Source organism: Amia ocellicauda, chromosome 16 (genome assembly GCF_036373705.1).
Source record: "Amia ocellicauda isolate fAmiCal2 chromosome 16, fAmiCal2.hap1, whole genome shotgun sequence".
Classification (NCBI taxonomy): Eukaryota; Metazoa; Chordata; class Actinopteri; order Amiiformes; family Amiidae; genus Amia; species Amia ocellicauda.
The window spans coordinates 16,009,648-16,037,542 of NC_089865.1; the positions used below are offsets into that span (position 1 = coordinate 16,009,648).

A 27,895-nucleotide genomic window follows, 5' to 3' on the forward strand; every position below is an offset into this window, starting at 1 on the left:
CCTATCAATATGGGCCAACATTTCTAAAGAATGCTTTCAGCACCTTGTTGAATCAATGCCACGTAGAATGAAGGCAGTTCTGAAGGCGAAAGGGGGTCAAACACAGTATTAGTATGGTGTTCCTAATAATCCTTTAGGTGAGTGTACAATACATCAATGGGACTGATTAAGCCATTCATATTTTCAAGTTTGTTGTGTATTGTTTTCATGTTTGCATATTTAAAAAACTGTTGTAAGCTTAAACTCCTGATGTTTTAATATCTATTTAAAATATAATGTCTGGATAAGGGCATCTGCTAAATAATAAGTAATAATTGCCTTTAATAATTAATTCACACTATCTTCAGAAATATTATATTAGGTCAGTATTATGTATCTTTTGTGTGTATGTATGTATATGATACCCATCTTCTCTTCAGGTGACTGGGTTCAAAGTGATGAACTCTTTTCTTCTGTAGGTTTGGGGTTCCATCTGCAAATATAATGTTACAAAATATACCATATTATGGAAACCATAGCATAGACTACAAAACACTTCAATCGACTTGGGATTTTTAAATAATCATGATTTAAAGACCATAGACACCATACCAGTTGATACGAATTCCAGCAATTTCATTTTGACCATAGTAATTATTTGAGGTGCCATAGTGTTGTACCTATTCAAGATAATATATAACCAAATAATAACCAGAGAATGCTTTCAGAAAGATGAGAATATTAATGCATAATTTCATAGGTTTATTTTAACACTTAAATGTATATAGTCCCCCTCACTGAGACTAAAACCCTGCTGCAGGTTTTGCTGCTGACACTGTGAACAATTCTGTATTATTTGGGGGGATACAACAAAACAAAACTAAACATTAATAGTGTTACTCACTTGCTCCTTTCTCTTTGACACTTTCGCAACTTCATGTTTTCCTCTTCTGCTGAGTATTTTCACAATTATCCTCCAAAGCAACAAAGCCAAAACCGCAGCCAATAACAAGCCCCCGACTGTGGCCCCCGCAATCACAGCTAATGGAGTCTTGTAGCATTCTGAGAACACAGAAAGGTGCAACATTATGGTGCTTCCATGCTGCGTTACAATCACTGCAGACCCCCCTTCACACTGAACTCATATACATTTGATGGCAATAAACAGCAAGACTCTACTGAACATGAACCAATGTCCAAATTATGTGCAGGTATAATAACTAATAATAATGAGAAATTATGAAAATAACAATAAAATTACATACCTTTTGTTTAAACGAACTGTGCTTTATGTCCTGTGCGTCTTGTACTAACAGCGTACATGTATTTGGGGTTAACTCAAATTAACTATTTTCAGATGTGTTAGGAAAGACTTGTTAGATATTTGAATACACTTTCATTTTTATTATTTTTCTCTTTTTTCCCCCAGTAATATATTGTCCATGTAACCACCAAAGTCAAAGGTCTTCCTGGCACTGAAGGAAATGCTTTTGAATTGCAAGACCTTCTCCCACTGATGTTGACTTTTATCAAAAATGCTAGAACACCTATTGTGTGTCTGTGGCAATTCCCAATCTTGTGTATGTAAAACAAATGATCATGTGACCACGTCAGGGTTTCTAAGAAATGGTTAAATACAGCTGTCACAGCCCTTGGGAATCATCAGCTACTGTACAAGATTGCCATTGCAGGAGATTCCAAGGTAATCATCTCACTGGTGTACAAGGATGGCAGGTGGGTGGGAATTGTTCTGCAGGACAGGGGCCAACATTGTATAGCAAGGACTGTGCAAACACTCTCTCCAGAAACTCTCCACACCTGGGCTTCCAACCCAGTCGATGTAAGCCTTGTGATGAGTTTGATGTTCTTCTCCCATACCAAGTGTACAATTCAACTCAATTACAATAAACAAAACTCACCTCTTTCCTTTCTGATCTCCGCTGCATACTGTTGTTGCCCATCCAGTTCCGTCATTCTGAAGATCATCCAGCAGTTATCCTTGTCCTTTTCTTTACAAACCTTCACACTTCCCAGATCATCCTTGATGGTGTAACTGATTTTCTGACATGTTTCACTGCAGTTATTGTCAAATGGACCAGTACCAAACCCCAGACATTCAATACAATGACTGAAAGAATAAGAGTAAAACCTAATGAGAAGGCAGGTTTTGTCCCCCATCTTTAATGTGACACTTTGAAACAATGAAGACTGCTAGGGTACTTGCACATTAAATATGATTGTGAAATACTTAATTGATTTTCTATGACCCTGATTTGCTGGTGATCTTTTAACATTATATCTTATGCAATAATACAATCTTTTGATCTATACTTTACACTTTTGTCTGAGCAGTAGTGCTCCCAGTCAAGGTTTGGTTTCTATACAGAAAAATAACCCATAAGAATGTATTTTTATATTATACTTAATGCATAACATATTGAATTAATGACAATATTTAAATAGTTTGAACATAAATACCATTTATCTAATGATCCCTACCCAGTTACTGTTAAATAACTAACTGTAAATTGGACAGTGCCCTCCTTTATGCACAGCATTTAGAAATATGTTTCACATTGTTCTCTTACACGTATGTTGGGCAGGGTGATAGGCAGGCTGGGCACTCTTCACAGAAGGGAAGCTGGTATCCAGATTGGCACTGACACACATTGCACTCACAGTTGCCCCTGCCACTGCACACAGCACCCCTGGAGTTCCTGCAGCCCTCAGTAGACACAGAGCACTGGCATGCAGAGCCTTGAAAACCTTCATTACAGATGCACTTCCCACAGTCACACTTGCCATTTCCTGTGAACAGAATATGGACTCACAATCAACTTCAAGAACAATCTCTTTCAACTGATCTACAAAATTATGTAAAATATATCTACCTCCACAAACTTTGCCTCTGTGGAGCTCACAGTTCATGTCATCACATTCACAGTACTTCCCGTAGATCTTCCTGCCATCTTCACTGGCATGGCAGCTGCAGACGCCGCACACACAGTCTCCGAGCCCAGAGCAAATGGTGCCATTGTCTTTTCGGCACGCCAGAGTCAGATCCCTCTCTGTCTTTTGTCCAACTTTACATTCACACTTCTGACCAACATAACCTGCATTACAACTTTGAAAGAAGCACAGAGATAGTTCTTTAGTTTCAACAGTGATTTTACTGCTTAAATGAGTGTATCAGTGGAGGAACCAAAAAAATGTATTTTGACAATGCTGCTAACATAGCTTTGGAAAAAGCTGGTTAGGAAGGTTTGTCATATCAACTCCATGTGCTATGAACACTTTTCCTAGAAAAGGTATAATCCTTAACACTGTCTGGATTATGCTTGTCCCATTATAACATGAAATATCCAATATACTGTAGGAGATGGGCAGTGAAATGATTTACCAGTGGATTCAGAGTTGAATAGGAGTCATCTTTACACTGAGAGAGGTGTGTCTACAGAATACACTGTTCCTCTGTCATGCTCTTGGATCAGTAAGCTGCTATCAATCAGGTGAGCATGATGGATCCATTGACCTCTCATTATGATTTCTCTCACAAGTTACAACTGTGTACAAGCTCTCAGTATTGTATTAGAAAAAGTACCTGCAGATTCCACACATAACATTTCCAGCGTTGGTGCAGTAATCTTTGTGAGAGTCTGGGTTTTCATCACATTCACATTGACAACGTGTTGATATTTTCACCACCATTGTCTCTGTGAACCCCAGAGGTCTGATTTCAAAGGACTGCTCCCCCATGCAATTCCCAGCTGTCACTGTCACGTTAAAAGTAATCTACAACATTGAAAAATAAATAAACAGGTCAAGAATGATTTAACATGCTAATGATACAGATATTAATGAAATAGAAATAACAAAGAAATACGTCATATTTTTCATTAGTTTGTTCAGTGGAATTATCGCCAATAAATATAAAAAATTGAGAGAGTGCTTGTTTGAGGATATTCATCGTCTATTTGTCCTCAACATTTTGAGGATCCTTCATGAATTACCAGAGTGATTATTCGGCCTGACCCTGATTACTGTATCTCTGAAGAGTTTTCAGAAGGAATTTCTTCTTACCTCCTGATTGATTTTGACATTGCTGCACCTTCCTTGTGAGCCAGTTGTTGGTCTTTCATCACCACATATAGATGTATATGTGACTGTGACACCCTCTGGTAGTTGATTGTGGCCAACAATCACAGTTGATGAGAGACTCTGCATGATAAGATGACAGTTGATTATGGGTCATAGATTAATATTTTAACCAGTCAGTTATACATTTCAGATATATGATATATAAATCAAATTTAATTTGCTCACATATATTTGAATTGCATCAATGTGTACTGCATAATTACAGTTATTATGCCTGATATTGTCAATTATCTATGGATATTATACAGTTAATGCTCATATTATTTTAAAAGGTTCATATTTCACTGTGTAATCTTTTTAGTAGTATGTACTGTGTATGGTTAGATTTAAATGCTTTTAAAAACAATTGAAAAGTGTACTTACATCATACGCATGTTGTATTAGAGTTACAACATTACTGGAGTCACTTGAAAGAACACCAACAGCAGACTTTGGAATCATTTTTGTCAGATCCTGTGAGTATAACAAAGATGCATTAACAGGGATTTATATACTGCAATTCACATTGCTTCTCTTATTTGGGGAACAGAACTGTTTAGCTTGAATTACAAAGGCTTAACTACACTTTTTGAATTATGAAATAGATGTATTTTCTGCAGTCTGCTTATGTCCAAATCATCTCCAGTGTGATAATATTTTATAGGTATTATAAAATCAGCTTTACCTCATATACTTGTTTTGTATTCTCAGTAACAGCGAAGATGGGTTGGATGTTTTTCTCAGATAACTTCTTTGCCAGCTGCCCCACTGAAGGGTAGTCCTGAGAAACAGAATATTCAGATATTTCAATTACCATATGCAATGCACTGTGTGTTCTGACACCTTTCTATCAGAACCAGCATTACCTTTTTCAGCAAATTGAGCTACAGTAGCTCGTCTGTTGGATCGGACCACACGGGCCAGCCTTCGCTCCCTACGTGCATCAATGAGCCTTGGCCGCCCATGACCCTGTCATCAGTTCACCGCTTTTCCTTCTTTGGACCACTTTTGATAGGTATGGACCACTGCAGACCAGGAACACCCCACAAGAGCTGCAGTTTTGGAGATGCTCTGACCCAGTCGTCTAGCCATCACAATTTGCTCAGGCTGTGAATTTGCTCAGGCTGTGAATACTTATGTACATGTGCTTTTTTTTGTTTTTTATGTTTAATACATTTGCAAAGATTTCAAACAAACTTCTTTCACGTTGTCATTATGGGGTATAGTTTGTAGAATTTTGAGGAAAATAATGAATTTAATCCATTTTGGAATAAGGCTGTAACATAACAAAATGTGGAAAAAGTGAAGTGCTGTGAATACTTCCCAGATGCACTGTATATATATTGTAACGGGTTGGGGGGCCCATCACAGAAAGGGCTGTATGTAGGCAGGGTCTGGTCTTGAAACACACAATAGGGAGGCAGGCAGAGGGTACAAAACAGGCTTGCTGTTTTATTGCTTCCCTTAATGGCAGGCACAGTGTCAAAAAGCAAAACAAAACCTAGCTCTGTCCGAGCACTAACTAAACTTAAACAAATCCCCAACTACAAAACAAACACTAACAATAACAGTAAATGCCCGGGTCGGTAGAGCCGAACACCAGGCACACAGAAGCATAAAGGGATAAGGCAGGTTCGTAATCCAAGTTTGTTACCAGTGGGAGGTTGTTAGACTGTCCGGGGTTCAAGAGGGAGAATGGTCCAGATTCAGAAAAAGGGTCTCAATCCAGTGAATCCGTCAACATTCAACTTCACCCGTCTTTCTGCACCTTGCTACCCCAGCCAAGCATGCACACACTGGTTCGTTTCCTGCTTCCTTTTATAGATGAAGTGGTGGGCGGGGCTATGGCCATCAGGAGCCCTGCAGACTTCTGGGGTTAGAAGTCTTGGAGGAGAGGTTTTGCAGTCTCCTCCCCTGAAAGACCCGCCCTGACCCCGGCCTTGCCTCTCACACTGCCACAATACCTTGTCCTGACACCATTTTCAATGGATCAACCCAGTGGTTGTATTAATTGCTAATTTTTCAAGGTAGTGATTTATTTCTGCCGTTGGAAAATGTATGAAGCATCTGTCTGTCATTTGTCAAACAGGCAACTGGACAATTCTGACACATGTGTGCTCAGTGACTTTGGTTTATGTTGTCAATGAGGGTTTACCAATATAATTAAAATGTTCATGCATGCTTACATTTAATTAAGACATTTTTTTGCCTAAACTTTTTTTTTATCTCCTACTACTCTGAGAATGATTTGAATACCAACGACCCTTTGAATATAAAAAAAATGGTTTTATATAATCTCAATGAAAGGCTTCATGCTGTTACTTGTTTTCTTCAGTTTTTGCATCCATTATTTAAACAAAATTATGAATAAATGACAACTATTTTCTATGCTGTAGTATATTAAGAAAACTGCCATATACTCAAGAATATAACCAACACTTCCAGAATTATTTAATTTCATTGTACGCACCAGTTCATTGCTTTTGGAGTACTGATTCCCTATCAGATGGCATTCCCCATCATTGGGTTTAAGAATGGCACCCAGTTTCCCATCTCCAGCCATGTGGAATCCATCATCAGTAGTGTAGACTAATAGACGAGTATTATTCCCCCAGCCGATCTCACGCTGTAAGTTAAACGACACAAAGTACAGAGTCGCACTGGAAACTGAGGAAACTGAGCAAACTGAGTAACTTCTCAGTAACTGTATAAACAGTGAAGGATGATATTGGGAACCACACAGCTAATGCAGTCTACTTTAACAAATAACATAACTTGTGTATCTATGAAATCCCCAGTTACAGTTTTGGAAAATTGAGACATAAATAACGTCATTACACATTTCAGTCATTTACAAATATAAAGGTATACAATTAATTAACCATACTATTGATTTATTTTAATAATGTCTAATAATTGAATTCTCACAGCACTTTAAATCACATATTGTATAATTGGCATATTCAATTTGCTGTTGCCAATTAATACGTAATGAGAGTAACTACAAGTCTCCTGAAATTAATCATTAAAATCAACATATACTTGTTTACATCTGTGATAGAAGTGATCGGTTAGCACAGTTCTGTGAAATATATTCAGTTAAGCATGCCTACCTCACAGACTGCAGCCTGCATGATGGCATCCAGACCTCCCTCAGGTGGGTCGAGGTTTCCTGAGATATATTGCTTAGAAACCTCAGTGTTAAACATGTTTTCCGTTATTAGTCAGGCTCAGCACGTGTTTGAAACCGAATGCTGCCTGGCACTGGGTTTCCTCCACTGGACATGGCTTCTGGAGCTTTTCTGGATTGGTGTTTGTGTATGGCAGAACAGTTTTATCCACAAATGAGCCGAATCCTGGAAAGACCAAACAAAGCCGGTTTCAATAAGAAAAATGAACACAACCAGATGCTTGTTTGATTACTTGCTTTTGGGTATTTTTTTGTGAACAGGAAAAACATCAAAATAAAATTGCATCTCCATGTAAAAAAACACTTTCAATGGCCTCAAAGGTATGCCTGCTGTACTGGTTACCATTCACAGAAAACTAGTTGAAATTCATGATGATAGATAGAAATGATAGATGTTTGATTCCACATACTTGATAAATGCAACTTTCCACCAACATGTGAAATTTTCTGTATACATTAAATAATTAAAACGGTCTTCATTCTTCTCTGTGAGAAAATATATACAAATTAGCTAACTATTTTGATGATCACCAAAATGGCTTATGAAGAACAATAGTATATTCTTCCTTTACTCCAACAGCGATATTACATACCATGACCAATTTTCAGTTTGTTTTATCAAGTAAAGATGATTACCTATACGTGCATTAGAAGTGATCTTTTTCAGGGCCAGTAATATTTGCCTCCCCAGTGTCTTCACGTTGTTCAGATCATCTTTCATGGAGTAGGAGAGGTCCATCAGATAATACAGATCCACTGGATAGCCTTCTGCCCTCTTGAATGTCAGAGGGAAGATGTGCGGCTGATCTGAAGAAACAACACAAAGGTTATGCTTAAGGGCATTCTGTAGATTTTACAATTAGGTGCTGCAAGACATATTTTTCTATCATCTTCCAAAATACGAACAAGAAGCACGTTATAAAAACATAAAACTTTTAGAACCCTTGATAATGGATTGGATACCGGATCACAGACAAAGCATAGTTACTATAGAGATCTTCTTCGAGTTTTTTATGGACATAATATGGTTGACTACTGTCTTCAAGAAGATTTAACACAGAACAATACCTCCTTCTGTGTAAACACAGGTCTGCATTATTGTACCCTGCCAACACTGTCTGTTGAGCTCCCTCTGCCTCATTTCAAACCCCCACCAGAGACAGAGAAATGACCAATCACTGAAACCCTGCAAACTCTCCAATTTGATCCAATCACAGCCCCTCCACTGCAACCCCACCCCTCCCTCCTGTGTGGATTATAATTTAGCAAGGGCTGATTTTATATAAGCAGTGTATTAATCATGGAGATATACAAGCTTAATAAAACAATTACCATTAATAGTTCAATGCAGTTTACATTTTTATAATAAAACAAAATAGTGTTTTGGGAGCTATTAATGGTTCTTAACTGTTTTATAAACCAATTATTAATCATCTATTATGACACCATAACATGACGTGTTACCCAAAACTAAAATAAATTAATCAAATACTCACTACGTCTTAATTCCAGCCGGACAGCTTGAGGTTTCAGCTGAATGGGGGAGCTGCCCCCTTGCAGAGGAACATCCTTTTCTGCAGCATCAAAACCCTTAGGATTAATAATGTCTGATGTTTTACAGCCCCTCTCCTCCAGCTTTGCCTTAGTGTCACAGCGGGCTGAGCCGGGCTCTCCAGGTTTGGTAAAGTTCTGTCATTAGAAAAGCAAAAGCACAGTTTTACCTTTTTTGCTGTCAGACTCAGTAATAACCCTGAATGTAAGGGTATATAATAGATTACACAATGTATTTGAAAGAATGGTAGCAGAATCATTCAGAAAATGTATTCATGACCTTTATGTTATTATCCTAAACAGGAGTCGCTGTGTATTCATGATGGGAAGTGACATTATATAAAGAAGTACATTGATTTTTAATTCAGGTATTTCTGATTGTAGCTTGTGTGGTGGGGATTTTAGAGCAGAAGCCGCCTCTGGCCCTTTCTTTAACTTTCATTTTCATATTAATTTTAGGCAATATAAGGAAGGTTTTTGGATATATTTTGGAAAGGAACGCAGGATCTAAAGGTTCTTACCAGAGCTTTACACCAGGTGCAGAACGCCCCAGATGTGATGCAGTCATTACAGTTGTTCACATTGACTTTTGAGCATTCCTGGGAGGAGGGGTCTGAAGCAAGACAGTAGGAAATTAAATGACTGAGCATGGTTCCTCTCTTTGGAATTTTAGAAAAGGTTTTTATTTCTTTAGGTATGTATAAATGCATGTATAAAAACAAATTTGGACAATTTATAATAAACCTGTGACTACTTACAAGAAACACCAAACTTGTCAACTGGTATACATTTCAAAATACAGGTACACTGCACTGTAATTACATTATATAACCATGATAAAAGCATGTAAATCATATAACCAGGCCAGTAATTACATTATGTAAAAACATCATTACAGATCACATTCACTCTGGGACACCCATACTGGGAATGATCTGAACATAATAGAAGGATGAAAATACTTGAGGAAATATGTATGTAAACAGCTTGAGAGTTTACAGGTGATGAGTTGCATTACTACTTTCATTTTAAATATGATAGAATTTAAGAAAAGGGAGAGGAAGTTTCACACTGGTGAACAAATTCTGAAAATTGCGTTTTCGTTTGTTTATCAACATGCTTGTGTAGCTAAGTATAAATACTATGTTGTAACAGAACATGTAATTTGTAGTAAACAATACCCCTCTCATTTGAAAATGTATTATTGGTATTTTATTTGCTATTTCTTCATTGATAAGATCTGAAACTAATTTCCACTGTATTGCTAAGTCTGACCAGCAGGGAACACAGCAATTTATGAATAAGGGGAAAGCTGTACCAACAGCTCAGAATAAACTGAAAGCTGAAAAGAGTATACATTAACAGTGCCTTCTTTCCTTTCTTATTTACAGGTGCCAGGTTGACTACCTGTGTGTGTGAGACCGGGAACACTGGTTTACACAAGGAACTGATGTTTAACCTATTGACTTGTTCCACTGTGTAAAAAAATGTTATTAGTACACATTGTACACATAGCTGAAGAACTTGGGACTGAGAACATGTTACAGCTCGGTATTACCTTTTAAAAGGTAATATTCTTATGTCTGAATTTGAAATACTGTAATTATACATCATGAATGCTATTCAGTACTTATAATTTGTGTAGCAGTTGATAGTCCTCTATCATTAAAGCAGAGATAGACTGCTGTAAATTTAAACTCACTTAGTTGCATCAGTGTCAATGCCACCTCCAACAAAAGGTGAAACTTACAGTCCATCTCCTGAAAGATAAATGCACATATAATAATGCAGTAATTAAGCACGTTGAACTATGATAAAACCAATACTGAATAGAGTGATCATACACAATTTCCTCATGTTATATTCTAAGTGGTTTAACATTCCAGTGCCTAAAACCAGGCATCAATATCAATTCTGTATTGTGCATTGAATATGGATGTCAGCACTCCCCTTTTCTCATATAAGCAAACCTTTTCAAACTCATACAATATTTAGGTTTGTACTGGATAACATGAGAGCAAAATTGATTAAATCAGCCAACATGTACCCAACTGTGACACCTCAGTTTTATAGAGGTGTCACAGTTGACATCTAAGCTGGCTGACTACTGCCTGTGTCTAGCACACTACTCTCCTCACCCCACAGGTTTTGCCGATCCCCAGAACACCATACACAAGGTAACTAAGTTCTTTTTTTTTCAGGTTAAGCAGTCACATCTAATTCACAGTTAAAACAGTAACAAAAATAATAAAGTGTAGGGCACAATGTCTACACCGCAACACTCAGGAATCCGTAAACCACTAAGAGTCTAATAAGGCCTATAAAATATTTTAAAAGCCTTTAGTGGAGATAATAAGGGTGATATTACTCTAGGGTGTTAATAAAAATACATTAAAAAACATGTTCTAATTTACTATAATGGCGCTATTGTGAACCTTCCCTTAAATGACATGAGGTCTACATCATGAAGTGCCTTACACTATTGGCTGGTTCAAATTATTTCTTAGGTAAACTTATTTTTTGTGACATCATCACCACTGGAACCTGTTACTGCTTGAACCTGCAGATATGTCTTTAGTTCTTTCTGATCTAATTGTAATGTTTCTCCTCTTTCTTTAATTTGGATAATAGTTGATTAACAATATCTGTATTCTGTAACAGAATAAGTCAATAAGCAAGTAGAAATTGACAAAAGTATTTGGTATCCACCCTTCTTTATTTCACATTCAATAGAACAGAAACTTTGCTTTTGATTTATGACGTAACATATTACTTTACATAGTAAAACAAATTAAGATGGCACAGACAAAAATATTGGGACCTAATATTTTGTTCCACAGCCTTTGGAGACAATAACTGCAATCAAGTGCTGTCTGTAGCTCTGAATGAGATTTCTACACTTCTCGACTGGTAGTTTGGCCCACTCTTATTGAGCAAACTGCTAGAGTTATCTCAGGTTTGATGGGTGCCTTTTCCCAACTGCGAGTTTCAGCTCTTTTTCACAGATGTTCCATGGGACTAAGATCAGGACTCATAGAAGGCCACTGAAACGGTCCAATGTTTTCTTCTCATCCATTCTTGGGTGCCTTTTGAGGCATGTTTCGGGTCATTATCCTGCTGGAGGACCCATGTAATCACTGCGGGGTGTCCCTTTACCATTTAATTGTTATTATTAATAGCATGTGAAAATGTGAATTATGCTAATTAGTTGATGTATAAATGATGAGGCTCCAGACTCTTCGGGGGGCGTGAGAGCAGACAGCGAGAAGCTGAGGCTAGCAAACAAACCGGGCGTTTGCAAAACTAAGCAGAGATACAGGAAGCGCAGAATTACAAATAAATCTTCTGCCGTGACAATAACTGTTGGAGACACGTAAGCATACCCATCCTCCCCTTGAAAAGCAGTGTTCTCCACCCCTCTCACCCGGCAAATTGGTTTTAGATCTTTGTTTATTATTTTGTGTTTTACAGGTTGCAATAGGTATCAATGTAATTGCACAAGCCTTCACAGGCAAATTTTTAAAATGAATTATTTTGTATTAATTAATTGTATGTATGTGTGCACAGTTTTAGTTATTTATATTGCATAGATGTGGTCATTGACAGTTGTGTGGTATTGTGATTTACACCGTGTAGTGTTATAATTGAAGTTTGAATTTTATTGGTTGTTTGTAATATTATTTTACTTAATATTATGTAATATAAAGTGAAATATACCTGTGCAAACATTGTGCATTTTATTGAACCTGCTGCTATTCTGTTTATGGAGTGTACACTTTTAACTTCTTATGATTTTATATAAAGTATTATTTTTCTTGTATTGATCCCTTGGTCAACTCCAGTTATTTTATACTTCCATGGTATTTAGTAACCAGACCATACTGGTATAAAAAAAGGTGGTGGAAGCAATACACTATCTGGACCCAACAATTTAACAAACCTTGTTTTGGTAAAGAAAAACGGGTTGATGTTACACCCATGACCTGCAACTGAGCTTTCTGACACTGGGCTGTAAGTTTTGCTTCAAAATGCCTTCTGATTGAATTGTGCCCTGCACAGATTCAAGGCACCCAGTGCCAGAGGCAGCAAAGCAACCCCAAAACATCACTGAGCCTCCTCTATATTTTTCATGGTAGGGAAAGTGTTCTTTACTTTGAAAGCGTCATTGTTTTCCCCTGTAAACATGGAGTTGTTGTGATTTACCAAAAAGCTCTACTTTTGTTTTGTCTGTCCAAAGGACATTGTCCTAGAAGGAATGTGGCTTGTCCACATGCATTTTGACAAACTCCAGTCAGGCTTTTTTGTGTTTCTCTCTTAGAAGTGGGGTCTTCCTGGGTCTTCAGCATGGATCCCATTTTCATTACACACAGTGACGTAGGTGCGAATAGTAACTGTTGCATCTTGAGCTTGAACGTCGGCTTGGATCGGTTTTAAAGCTTTCCTTGGTTCTTTCTCCATCATTCAAACATCCTTCTCTTCATTCTTGGGTCAATTTTCCTCTTGCGGCCACATTCAGAGATGTTGGCTACAGTCCCATGGGCCTTAAACATCTTATTAATATTGGCAACAGTGCTCACAGGAAGAACAGGGTCTTTAGAGATGGTCTTGTAGCCTTTATGTTGACCATGCTTGGCTATTACCTTCTTTCTAACCTCCTCAGACAACTCTCTGGTTTTCCTTCTCTTTTCCATGTTCAGTGTAAAACACACAGTGACGCAAAACAGCAGAGTGAGTATTTTTCTCCATTTAAACTGGATGAATGAGTGATTATGCGATTAAAGACACCTGTGATACTAATTGAAAGAGAATGGTCTGCTTGAGGTATCACTACAATATAATTATTTCATATAACTTCTAAAGGGTATCAATAATATTGTACAGGCCATTTTACAATGCTTTTATAGAACAAGCAAGAATTCAGTTCTTTTCACAGCTTTTTTGTTTGGAGCCACTACAAACCAACGCACTAATGTAATATTACTTGTCTTAATAACGAGTTAATATAACGTGTTAGAGTTTTAATTCGAGTAATAATATTACACAACTATAAGAATTATGTTGCTTTTAAAGCATAATGCTCTGTACATATCTACTTATTCTGTTTATTTATATTTATATTCCAATATATGAACAAATACACGTTTTCACTGCTGGCTCGTGTATTTGTGCAATTCCAGAAAAAAAAGGATTGTGACTCAGACAAAGGGGGGTGAAATGCAATGTACAGACCCATATTGAATAGCTCAAGAAGTGATATAGGGTGCTTTAGGGCAAGGGGGGCAATGGGGATTTGACCTTTGACCTTGAACTTCAGTTGAACTTCGAGTGCCCCTTCCTACGGGGCGTGTACTGCGTCACTGAATAATTAGCATATTTGTGGGCGGAGGTGGGGCCCCTGCCATTATAATATTTGTGGGTAGAGTTGACAGGCCACTGAAATTATAATATTAGGGTGGAGTTGACAGGCCACCGAAGGAATGTACAGGGTAGTGGGGGTCTTCAACTGTTTTTCAAACCCTCCAAAAGAGGTTATGCCAGACTGATTAATTAGTAAAATAGATATTTGTCCCTATGCGAGAGCTGTGAGGCTGTCTCTTCAACAGGGTCAAAGGGGTTATCGCTTTCAAATGGACAAGGGTTATATTGGTGTGATGCTTTTTGAGCTAGGGGGATGGTGAGGAGATGTCTAAGCCTTTTGTAACCTTTTGAGGTGATGTTCCAAGTCCCATTTAGAGCGGAATGTGCCGAGAGATAGCAATCTGTAGACGTGGTGGGAACTGTGGGACGTTTAAGAGGAACAAGTAATTTTCCCCAAACAGATTGTATTAGGAACGTCCAAAGACCCAGATCTCAACCGGCCAAGTATAAAATGTTAAAATAATAAGAAATAACAACATATATAAAGAATGAAAAATAAATCAGGAAAGAAAGAATGAAAGAAAGAAAGAAAAGAGAAACTTTATTAAATAAGTAATTTCTTCACACGGAGCTACTTAGTAATAATGAGAAATATCTTGAGATCTCGGCTGTTTTAGAAGGGGTCTTCTCACCAAGAGATGGTGTAAAACATATGTGCCCAGATATCCTGAACATAGATGAAATGACAAGAAATGGAAAACCAAATAAATAATATAAAGCAACATAATCTACTACTACGCAGTAAAATGAATTTCCAGAGTTACAGACAATATCAAAACATCTTATTTAAAGAAAAGGTTAATATAAAGCTTGAATAAGTACAATGATCATAAAATGTGCGTGTGTGTGTGTGTGTGTGTGTGTTTGTGTTTGAATACAGGACTGCCGGGGCTCTTATCTCAAAGTCTCAGATTCTGATGAGAACGAGCTGTTGTCTAGTTACTAGTATTTATTAAAAAAACTTATACACAATACAATACAACTTAACATAATAATTTAATAAAGGATTCTATCCGAAACGATGTTTGAAACCTGTACTTATAAGGCTATCGACATATAAACATTAATCTTAACCATTAGGTTGTACGAATATATAAAACCATGGTGTCGATTTAATTTAGGAACGATGGCTACTGCAAAGCTTTTTGGAATTAAGGGTACACGATACAGCTGCTGTGTGTTAAAAGATAAGAAAATAAGTTTCAAGTTCGTGAACGAAAAGGTGACGTGAATATGCCGACGTCACACACGTACACAAAGCATGTTATTTAAATGCGGGTCTGTGGGTGAGATAAAGTCCATTTGGTCATACATGCTGTTTCCGGTCCAAATAAGACAAGTGCTGTTAAGATGACCGGACACGTAGAGCGGAGACTAACCTTCTCAAAATTTGAAAGAAATATAATTGCAAAGTGTTTAGACAGCAGTACACCTGTTCACAAAGTGTGTAATTCAAATGTGTTACATTTAAAAACATATTTAAGAAATATAATATTTGAAATGTAATTAATATTTGAATATAATATTATTTAATATAATATTTAAAATGTATTTAAATGTTTAAATTCTTATAGGAATCGATGATTTTCAAACGTCTCAGGAGCCTTTTACACTAGGTATTATTTATTTATATATTTTATAAAATATTATCTTTGCCACAGCCCAATGTTTCTAACAAGCACTGTGTATCTGCAGGATTACAGAGAGCCCGAACGAATCAGTTAATACAGGTAAGACTCATTTAATAAAGTATTAAATAAACATATTAATTATACTTGTTATTAATGTATGTATATTTATTTTCATATTATCGTATTTACTTTCAGATTTGTTCCCAACATTAGATGACGAAAGACCCAGCACTTCAAACGCTGAGCCGAGTAGGTTATACTCTTCATTTTATACATGTAATATCTCGCCAAGATGTGTCACATTAAATTATGGATCTATACGGACAGCTTTTTATTTTCTTTTCTATTTTTAACAGATTACAAATCCAGACCGGACTGTGTATTTTCGGAAAAGAACGCGTTCTGAGGGTGAGTGAGGCCTTTATTTCATTACTCCGAGAGATGGGGCTGTGGGCATATTGTACATGACTGAACATGAATACCATATTGTCTGCAATTTCCAGACCATACAGCGCCTTGGTCCGAAACCAGTTCTTTACAATTGTTTATTAAAAAGTTGTTTATCGTCGCTGGAAAATGAATACAATTCTCAGTGATGATCTTCCATCAGTTAAATGGTCAGCCAGTGCTCTCTGGGCATGGTTTCAGGGTAAGTTCTTTAGCTTCAATTCAGGTAAGTGATCGCAGGCATAGACTCCGTGAAACAGCTTCTTAGTGTAGGGGTTACAGTTCATGAGAGCCGTGAGCTCTCTGGTGTTCATGGTTAATAATAATCATAGAGCACATTCTTTCTCTGATTCACTTCTATAATGTTGTCAAACACAGTGTACACAACCATATTTACAGTACCGGCTAGGGGTTGTTTAAAACGTATTTCCAGCCTCATGTTTCCTGATTTCACCAGCGAGAAATGCTGCCCGCACTCTTCATGGGGGGTTAGGTTGAAGGCATACAAAGTGTAACCGTATTCAGCGCAGTTTATTAGCAGCTGGTCCTTCAGATGTCTCCCTGTAGCGAGAACTAGACTGCAATATTCGCGGACCGCGGAACCATTTTCAAAATCAGGTTGAAAAGGCTTGGCAGGGACCTGCCTGCCATCAACATAGATAACTATAAATCCTGCCTTATAATGTTTAAAATTAAACGGATTCTTGGCATAAGACCCTGTAAATGCATCATTGTCCACCAGCCCGATAATGACGTGTTTTGGGAGCTGTCCGAGGAAGAGGTTGTCCTGATTCATAACGACAGTACCTGCGGCGATGCTGTGTACTTTCACATAGACTCTTTCAATGGGGTACTTGGCGTTAGCCGTCATTAGAGCCTGTGTGTTGCCTAGTTTAACCGCCGGTGAAACGGACATCTTTTTAACAAACAGCAAGGGCGATAAAATAATGAATTTATATTTTTCATCATCATCGCTCGTCAGACAAAAATCATTTTTGTTTCGAATAATTTTTATCTTAATAACCCCATTGAGCATAACTATTTCTTGAAAAAATGTCAGAATGAACATGGCCAAAAAGCCTTGACATCCATGGTGGTTGGTGTTTCTTTGGCAAACAGCCTGGGGCTGAACTATTTGTTTAGAGTCTCCTCGCTATAATTAAGAATACACTCCATCAGCGCTCTATAGGGGTATGTATTATTGCTTTGACTTATCAGTCTACCCCCCAGCGTTACGTGCACTTGCAAGAAGATGGTGGCCACCGGGTAGTTAATAACCCCCACTTTGGGAGTAAAATAAGGGGTTATTCAAATCTAAATAATCTTCACCATTACCGGCTATGAAAAATTCCAGAGGGGCGGCTTCTGAAATGGCCGAAAGAGGCGGAATCTCCAGATAGATACTTTTATCAATACTTGTTTGCAGGCCTGCCGTCAGTGGGGGTCAAAGGGTACAGATGACCCCAGGCCCAAGGCCCAGGGGGGCCCATGCAAAGGTCTATGGTTGACCCTTAAATGGGAACAAGCACAACAATTTACTTACTGACTTATATCACTGAAAATAGAATGTATATGTATTTACATGATAAATAAATGTATTGTTATTATTAAAACACATTTCAACTTGTCATCTGATACCCCATCCCCCTGCTGTTATTGTGAAAATGGTGCGGTTGAAACACTTGTCCAGTCAGATGTGCGGAACACACGCTGTGCCATTCATTGTGCAGCTCCTGTGAAGCGGGAATGACTAGCAAGTCAAAATGCCTCAGCAAAGGCAAAAATCAGAGGCTCAAAAAAGAAAAGCCAGGAGACAGACAGGAAAAGTAAATCAAAGACGTAGAAAAGCAATGGCCACATTTCTTGCCAAGCATAAAGCACCCGGTATGACAGGCGAGGCTGAACATGGTGAAAGTGAGGAGCAAGGAAGACTAGCAAATATAACTTCAGCTCACTGGCGTAACCTTTAGTAACATTAGCACGTTCACTTCACTAGATAAGAAAAACAACACTGCTTCACTGCCCTTATAAGTAGGGATGGGTACCAAAACCCGGTATTAAACAGGCCCTGGTGCTAAATTATTACAGACCGTAGTATTGATAAGCTCTGACGTTACGGTTCTTTTTAACGTGTTGGTGTCACTGATAATCACGCAGCTGCAACCTCTCTGCTCTGTGTTGGGCTGAGCTCCACACACACTAGGTCGACCAGATCCCAACAAACCAAATGTGGGACAAAGAGTATGATTGTGTGGGACAATGTGGGACACGTTCCCAATGCTGAGAAGTAGTCTAAAATTTTCATATGACGTCTGTCTAACTTAAAAAAATAAACATCGCAATTTTCCCTGGCATTACATAGGCAGCAAAGATGGTGACAGGTCCACTTGCACTTGACATCAAGCACAGCCCCGTAATGACAGCCTTCCCTGCTTTCTTCACAGCCATTGGATACAATTATTTTATTGACATTTTAGATCTGTTTCCAGTGAGATATTATTGAGTTTATATAGTGACTTAGCTATTGTTAACATTACTGTTGTTGCTCTAGAAACAACATTCTTTAAAAAAATAATATATTTTTTAAAAGCAATTATTTAGTAAATGATGGGTGGGTGGTGGTGGTGGACGGTGCTGGAGTAGGTGTGGATGAGGGCAGTGCCATGGGAAGTAGGGGTTTCTGTTTTTTTTTGCCAAAAATAAGTAAATAAAATAAAAAGAATTAAGAGTAAGACAATGTTCTTTATTAGACTATAGTTAGAATAGTTTTTCGTATCCAGGTTGGCAATGAGCACCACGGACAGAATACAAGCACTCCGCACAGTCAAAGTCTGTCGCACCCCACCCTCCGTGGATGAGGGGGCCCAATTTGGAAAATGTTGTCCCCCTGTCCATAAATCCTGATGGCGGCCCTGCTCGTTTGTGTGTAAAGGACCATAAACAGATCCAGTTCTGATTTCACACATTCTTCCAACATGTTGTATACAAAAGCCATGATCAAAAAATATATCCCAAACAAGTTCTTGACTTTCTTTTAGGTTATCTTTTAGGTTTTCTTTTAATGGCCTTCTTATTCTGCTGCCTACTCTTCCGAGTTCTGCTATGGTCTGCCGCTGAATAAGTAAGTCTTTGTCTTTTGTTAGCTACCACTCTCCGCCCTCCAGGAGGGTGTCGTCGTGTCGTCGGGTGAGAGGCCTCTCCTGAGAAGAGGCATAGCCATCCTGAAAAGATCGCGAAAGAGTCCACCTATTCTGCTCCCATACATCACATTAGCTCCAGCGAACCCGGGCAAACTGTTCCCGGCCTGCATTTTGTAATAGTTTACAATAGTTCACATCTTTAGGATCAACATAACCCCTCATGACAGTCATTTTAACTGTGTACACAATGTTTCACAGGTCAAATATGTAGTTTGCTTACCAAACCTTACCAAAAAGGAAGGGGATGTCAATATTCTGATCCGATTTCACTTTGATCGTAATATTGTCAAAATGAGTCTTGGAGACAGGTACATAGTGTGGCTTAATTGTGACAACATCATTGTTTTTACCCTTAATATGTATATTTCTTAAAAGGGGGACATAACTATCCCCCACCCTCTGGTGTGAAATGATGTCTGTGTAGACATAAAGGGTGTAAAATCCTGATGGGGCTATTATGTCCTTAAATTCCTCCTCTTTGTTGGCATTAAACCCTAAAATCTGGCCTAGGTTACCGCAGGTTTTAATTCTTATCGTCGGTGCGGTGTAAACTTTATTTTTAATCGAACTGTAATGTAATCTGACAGGGTGTTTCCCTCCAGAAATCTGTTTGTTCATCTCTTCTAATAATTTTTCATTATTTTCATAATAGCCGTCTTGTAATATGAAAGTCCACTGTTTTTTAACTCCGACATCCAAAATTGAAAAGACAGAGTCTTCATTGCATACTACAGCCCAAGTGTGGGGGTACTGTATTTCCGAGAACCCCACTTCCCAGGTCCCCTGCAGTTCTATAAGTTTTACAAACTTGATGGAAAACTAGAAATGGTATTGTTAGGATAAATGTCGAGGGAAGCCTTACTAGGCAGCGTCACATAGAATCCACCCTCTTCCATCTTCATGACACATAATGAAAGGGCCTCCATGCTCTTTCACATGTATATCCCGCACCGCACTAACCAAAACCAAGCTATTGAACTTTTCAGGCCACCCCACCCATTTTACCAGCACATATTTTTTCCTGTTTTCTCAAGATCTCAAAACCCTCATCAATTTATTTTATGACCGTTTTCATTTTCGCCCTGTCCCAGGCATAGAAATCAATTTTGGTAACATATTCATTTTCATCCTCAGGATCAATAAAAAAAGGTTTAGCATCGTGAAAAAAGTTAATTTGTCTGGCATAACGTGTTTTCCTAAATATGATTCTGCTGTACTCCGTCATAGTCAGAGTCATTACAGTTTTACTATGCTTCACCTATAGAGCACTGTCCCAGTCGTGACATTCAAACATCAGAGGCAGCGGAGCAGTTTCACGATCTCTTGTCCACTGTTTTAACGCTTCTAGCTCTTTATCCACATAACCTTCCCTTTTCCAGTCTGTTACATGCATCCTCTCCTTGACTTTGTGCAAGTGTACCTAGAAGAATTGATGCTGTTTTGAATGCAAAGGGTGGTCACACTAAATATTGATTTGATGTCGATTTTTCTTCTGTTCACTCACTTTGCATTTAGTTAATTGATAAATATAATCTATTAACGTCTATTTTTGAAAGCATTCTTACTTTACAGCATTTTTTCACACCTGCCTAAAACTTTTGCACAGTACTGTATGTGTTTTCATAAGTGTGCCACGAAGGTTTGGGTAGAAGAGAAAATAATAGTAATAATAGTCTGAGAAAAAACAATAGGTTTCCCCAGCCTTTAGCTTGTAAACTGTAAGATTATTATTTGTTAGAATGTATTTTTCTATGGAAAATTCTATGCTATCTGGTTTGGTATAGGAAACAGATTTCCTTTTTTTCAAGTCCTTGAGCACGAGTACAAAGTCCAGGGTACCTGCCCTCTGATCGCCTCCTAGCCAAATTCCAAAGACCCCCACTTTTAAGTTACATTTTTATCACGCACCCTTCTCATGTTGTTGTGCTGCCAAAATGTGATTGGTTAAAGTGAAACCTTATAAAGGGGAACAAAGAGAAGTTAGAAGAGAAGATGGAGACGGAATAATACGGAGACGACGACAAGAAGAAGAGCAGGAAGAAGAGAGAGAGCAACACAGCCTGACCAGACTGACTTGTAATATCTGTTTCTTTCTGTAATCCAGCAGAAGATTAATAATACTTATTTTCAGTAGTATAATTGAATGATATTAGTTTTCTATTTTTGTCACAAATAAATGATTGCATCTGTGACTTGACTGCATCTTCCCTCTAAAAAGAATCTTAAAAGAGAAACCTATTGACCTATGAGTTTTCAGTTCAACTATTTATTTAGATTGACTGAAAAACCAAGCATATCAAATTCTCTTACAAAGCTTAATAAACACCATAAACACCATAAAAGCATATATTTTTACCCTCTGTAATAGCATTTATTCCTTAGCAGATGCCCTTATCTTTCTGTATTAACTGGCCCGCTGGGTGAAATGTTTCAGTCAATGCTTTTCACTGCATCTCAACCCCTTTGTCTGTGACTCAGGTCAGCGCGTCTCTCTACGGATGGTATTGGCATATTACTGATGAAAAATAGCAGAGATGTTTGCTTAAAAGCAAAATCGTATAGTTAACAACTGTTACAATATTATGATTACAAAAATCTAATTTAATAAGTAATTGTAAAATGTCAGTCTTTAAAAATACGTATATCTTTCAGACAGATTCTAATAACAGACAAGAAACCCACCCCCCCAAAATAAAACTAAACAGACTTCTTCATACCATACATGTATCTTGTGAGACTAATGGTGAATTACATTTTAATCCATGTATCTTTTAAAAAATGCAATCCAAAAAGAGCCATTTGTTGGACTGGGAAGAGACAACCAAATAAGTTTCCCCAATGCCACAAGTTTGTGTCTTAGATTGGGTTGTTAGCTTTCCAAGGGTTGCTTTCTAATATTGAAAAGACAACTCCCCAAAATCATTATAGTCCTTTTTAAGGTACAGTAGTTTTTTGCTGGGGAGTTATTTTTGGAACTGGAAACATACACCCAAAATAGTTTACAATATTTGTCCATTCGAGCAATTAATAAGGCTTATTAGCGTTCTGAGGCATACTTTTCATTATATTACATTATTTGTCATTTAGCAGATGCTCTTATCCAGGGTGACTTACATTTGTACCCATTTATACAGCTGGGCATTTTACTGGAGTAATCTAAGTGAAGTGCCTTGCTCAAGGGTACAACAACACTACACCACCCAGGATTTGAACCCACAACCTTTAAATAATGAGTCAAGAGCCCTAACCACTACTGCATAATGCTGTTGAGTGCAGTAATTTAGACATCAATAAATCCCTTTTATACCTACATTTCAGTTCAATACAGCTCTATACAGTCTTTGTAACTTCACGATAACCTTCTCCTCATCTAGAACCCATTTCGCGTTTTACCCAGTCCCCTTATCGATGCTGTTGTGTTTGAACCTGAACTTTCAACTTTTTTCCTCAAAAGTTTATTTCGCATTTAAATCTCAAAACTTTCAACTTTTTTTCTCAAAAGGTTATTTCGACTTTAAATCTCAAAACTTTTGACTTTTTTTCTCAAAAGTTAATTTGGACTTTAAATCTCAAAACTTTTGACTTTTTTTCTCAAACGTTTTGAATTTTTTTCTCAATATATATATATTTTTTCTCTCTCTTAAGTGGCCCTAATGCTCTTCCGTACAGAAAAAATCTTACCCATACAGAAGAAAAATCTATTTATCTCCTTGGTAGCTTTGATACAAGCAGCTGTTGTGCAGTTTGAGCAGTTTAGTTTTCCAGTTATGCACTTAGATGATTACATAATATTCAAGAATTTGTCCCCAGCTTGCTATCATCAGGAAAGTGTACAGTTAGGTCCATAAATATTTGGACAGTGACACAATTGTCATCACAATTTTGGCTCTGTACGCCACTACAATGGAATTGAAAGGAAACGCCCCAAGAACAAGCAGGAACTAAAGACAGCTACAGTGCAGGCCTGGCAGAGCATCACCAGGGAAGAAACACAGCATCTGGGTTCCAGACTTCAGGCAGCCATTGACTGCAAAGGATTTGCAACCAAGTATTGAAACTCACAATTTAATTAATTATTATGTTAGTTTGTCCATTTATTTTTGAGCCCCTACAATTGGGGGGACCACATATAAAAATGGGTGTAATTCTTACACCGTACTCTCAAATTTAAGTTGAAAGTATACACTTAAAGCACATCTTGGTTTCCATTAAAATCCATTGTGGTGGTGTACCGAACCAAAATGATGACAATTGTGTCACTGTGTCACAGAGATGTATTTTCAATCCAAAGGATTTAATTGTGAATAGCTGCACGGAAGAGGTTCAAGAGGCAATCTCAAGAACAGTCTTTGAAAAGTTTTGAGGTAGAGGCACTTTTATGCAGACCAGACAGGAGAGAACGATAACAGCTTGCTGGGATCGAGCTCTGCTATGCCTCCTCATCCGTGTGTGCAGACCTCAGTTTTAGGCCCCACTTCAGCTGATGGCCTACTACCCTCGGTTCCCTAGGACCCTGGACCCCCCGTCACTCGGTGTCCCCGGAAACCCCGGCACACATGGTGTGGTTAAGCCTATGGGCCTATGCGGCTCTTTTATCCATCACCTGGTGTTTAGAATATACAGTGTTCTGTCCTGCAACAACAAGGTTGGGTCTGGTTGGTGTTGCATGTCAACAGGTCTATTGAGTTGATGGCTTTTCATCCTCCTCCCTTCTCTTCGGAGCAAGAGAGTCAGCTATACCTGCTCTGCCCTGTGCGGACCGTCAGGTGCTATTTGAAACACACTAATGACTTTCCGCAATCAGAAAAATGGTTTGGTTCTTATGGGGCACGGACACAGGGCCAGGCGCTTTCAAAGCAGCGCCTCTCCCATTGGATTGTGAACAATATTACCATGGCCTATGAGGCCACTGGGACCCGGTGTCTGAACACCTGGTGGCCCACTCAACTCGAGACGTTGCCACATCGTGGGCCCTTTTTCAAGGCACCCCTTTGGCAGACATTTGTGAGGCTGCAGCTTAGGCTTCGCCGCTTACATTTGTCCGGTTCTACAGGTTGGATGTGATGGGACCAGTTTCGTCCATTGGGAATCCAGTGTAAGCTGCAGTCAAGCCCCAGTAGCCCATGGGCTCTGGCTCCTGATTTCCTCTCCCAGTCTGCCCCTGTTAAGCGCGTCCTGATGGAGCTATTTGAACCATGTCTTTCCCTTCCACCGGACTATGCCTTCCAGTTGAGCACCCATGCGAACTGCTCCTGGACTTCCTGACAGCCTGTCGATGTGTTCCCAGGGTCTATCATGCGGCCTCCAAGTAAATTGCCTGGCTGCACTGTATATAGTTTGTTCATTATTGCATTGTGTTGCAGTGGTGCCAGTGTCTGGCCTGTACCCTGCTATGTATATATAACATGTGTAAACAGCAGGACTGTGGCTCCATTCTAGATTGTGTAGACTGGAGCTCACTGCCGGTATTCCCAGCTGATGGCACTCAAGTTGTTTGCTGCCTCGCTGTGTATATAGTTCCTTGGTCAGCAGGTCTGTGGCCCGCTCTGGCTGTGTGCCATAGAGCAAGAGACCGCTGCTGCTGTCTTCAGCAGTAAGCACTTCAGTGGGCTCTTGTGTTCCGCTTTGTCAGCACAGTAGAGCTAATGTTGCCCTGCGTTAGCTGGTCTAATCAGCAGGCGTCAACTGCTCCTGTGTTCCGTGAGTAGCACATGAGTTGGTTCCTGCGCCCCCATGGTTTATATAATTCATTTCTACGGCATTTTAAGTTGTCAGCACAGTGGAGCTCTCCACCCTGTACTATTCAGTTGAGTAGGATGCTCCTGTGCTGCGTGGAGGCAGCATGAATGTTCCTGCTGCCACGCAATACATATTTTGGGTTTAAGCTCAGCTATTTGGTTGACTAGGTGACTGTGTATTATGTTGTGTTTCAGTGGGTCTGTGGCCCCACTTCTGTTGGATCAGGGGTCTACTGCCATGATAATGCGTGGAGGCCGCACAAGTTGCTCGATTGCCCATGCCAAATACTGTGCAATTAGATTACGGCCTCGCTCCTTGCTGCACTAGTAGACCAGCTGGCCTTGATATCGTAAGCGGAGGGCGTAAGTTTTAACCTCTGTAGCCGCGCTGATCAGGGATCGATCTTAACACTAGCCCGCTAGCCAATGGCTAGTGCAGATCGCTGCAGGCCAATACAGATTCTCTAGAACTAGTCTGTGTGGCTAGTGCATATTATCTTACGTTTTAGAGCTGTTACAATCGAAATCTACGGGTTTTAAAACATCGGTGCATCAGTGCTACTTCCGGTGCACTAGTTTCGCGCATGCGCTACCGACCACGTGCTAGCGGTCACGTTTGGTTTGTGTTCTCCAGCCTTGGGGTCACACTACATGATTTCTACAATCCAACCCGATTTTGTGAACGGTGGGAAGCTCACACTTTACTATTTTGCACCAAATGTATGTCTTTTGTGTCGTGAAGGAGCGCACACTACACAACTTCACGACTGATCTGAAATCCTTTGTTGTGGGGATCTACGAAACATCCTCTAAACTCCCCACATCTCACAGAAACACATGTGATCCATCCAGAGAAAAGGTAAACAAACACGGACATGAACATTTACAGGTCACATTTGTGTAGTGCAGATCTGCGCTGCTCCACCAATGGGATCAGTGGATTTCTGCAGATCTGTGCAAAATTGCATAAAATTGCATCCGTCTGTGCGGACAAACACAAAAAGTGGAGAGAAAAGACAATGAGTATGAAGACATGGCTGGGGAGGCGAGTCTACTCTGTGTGAGAGCTGTAGCTGAGCAACACACAGGCTATATCCATCTCACAGTATGATCAGCGCATTGTAGGGATCGATATTTTGCACTGTCCTCGGTCAATTACAGATACTAATTGGTATTTGTATTTGAAAATATTATTTTGCCTGTATTATAGTATTTTAAAATAACCTGCCCTGAAACAACCATTTCCTGAACAGTAAAAAGTGGGGGTCAGCCCCCCTGGAATTATAATGAGTTACTTAATCATTCAAGGAAGAAAATAAAACTCTCCCCCCCCTTACCAGAGAAAACAGCATCAGCCGCCACCTCCCTCTTACCGGAGAAGACATCGTCGGCCCCACCCCCCCGCGCTCTTTCCAGAGAAAACACCATCAGCCCCCCCCGATATTGCTAATTATTTTAACTGACAGTGGTCGTAGGGGTTTTGGCTTAGTAACTCAGCCCTCCCCGGGAATTTCAAAACTCGGCGCCTATGAGTTGAAGTATTTTAATAAATACTTATGAAAATCTTATTCTCCTGTCATGTTTATTCTTCCTGCTTATTTTTTCTTCAATCAGCTCAGCTCTCATTGGCTAATGATCACGTCATCATTCACGATCGTTGCCAATAGAGTCATAAATATTAAACATGTTTAATAAAATCGATCCAACAAGCTTACGTTTGGATCGGAGGGCAAGTGATTGCATCGCAGCCCATCTCACACTACACGACCATTGGTAGCGGGGACGCGCCCCGACCAGGCTGCTTGTTGTGACGATCAGTGTCAATTTGTAATGAGGGCCAAATAGTGTGGCCCCACCATTACTCCGGAAGTATTTTATATAGAAATGCACTGGAAATGCACTCTACTCGCGCATGTCAATATGTAATCAAATGTACCACTTGCAGCAGATGACTTCTTAATAATAAATATTACAGTTCAGCCCAAATGGCAGCTGGAATTTGAATAGTCTGTATTTCATGTGTTTTAAGTGGTATTGTTCAAATAAAGCCTGAATGACAAAACACTGATTGGTAATGAGTGCAAATTAAACAAGAAAACCTAACTCATGCATCAGGTGGTTAAGTTCATACATTTTTTAATCTTGAAGCATTCCATTTACAACGCAGTAAGCAGTTGAAAATCATGCAATCAGTTGTATAAAATAAAATGACAGGAATTTTCACAGACACCCAACAGAAATACTTCCACCAGGTTATTTCGTGCTACTATATCCATTAAAAAGGAAAGTTCCAGTGCTTAGTTCTATCACAAAGTCATGCAATGCACTGTCACCATATTTTCCACTGTGCAGGGAGTATTTAAACTACAGCCAGGTCACACTGGCACTCAATGTACTTTTAGGCAAGCAAGGGTAGACTGGTCAATTTCACTTACCTACTACAGAAATCCATACATAATGTGAGCACAAAGAAGCTTAATCATTATCTACATATTTACAATCATTGTTTATTCCTTTCAGGGGAACAAAATTTGTTACAGTTTTAACCGCCCTATGCAAAACGTCCCGAGGGCGGGCCGAGCATTCTACGTCATATTACTGTAA

At 39.0% G+C, this 27,895-nt stretch overlaps 1 pseudogene; it reads right to left on the reverse strand.

The window, feature by feature from the left end:
• Positions 1–27,878, reverse strand: LOC136711548 (integrin beta-2-like; annotated as a pseudogene).
• Positions 27,879–27,895: the final 17 nt, after the last annotated feature.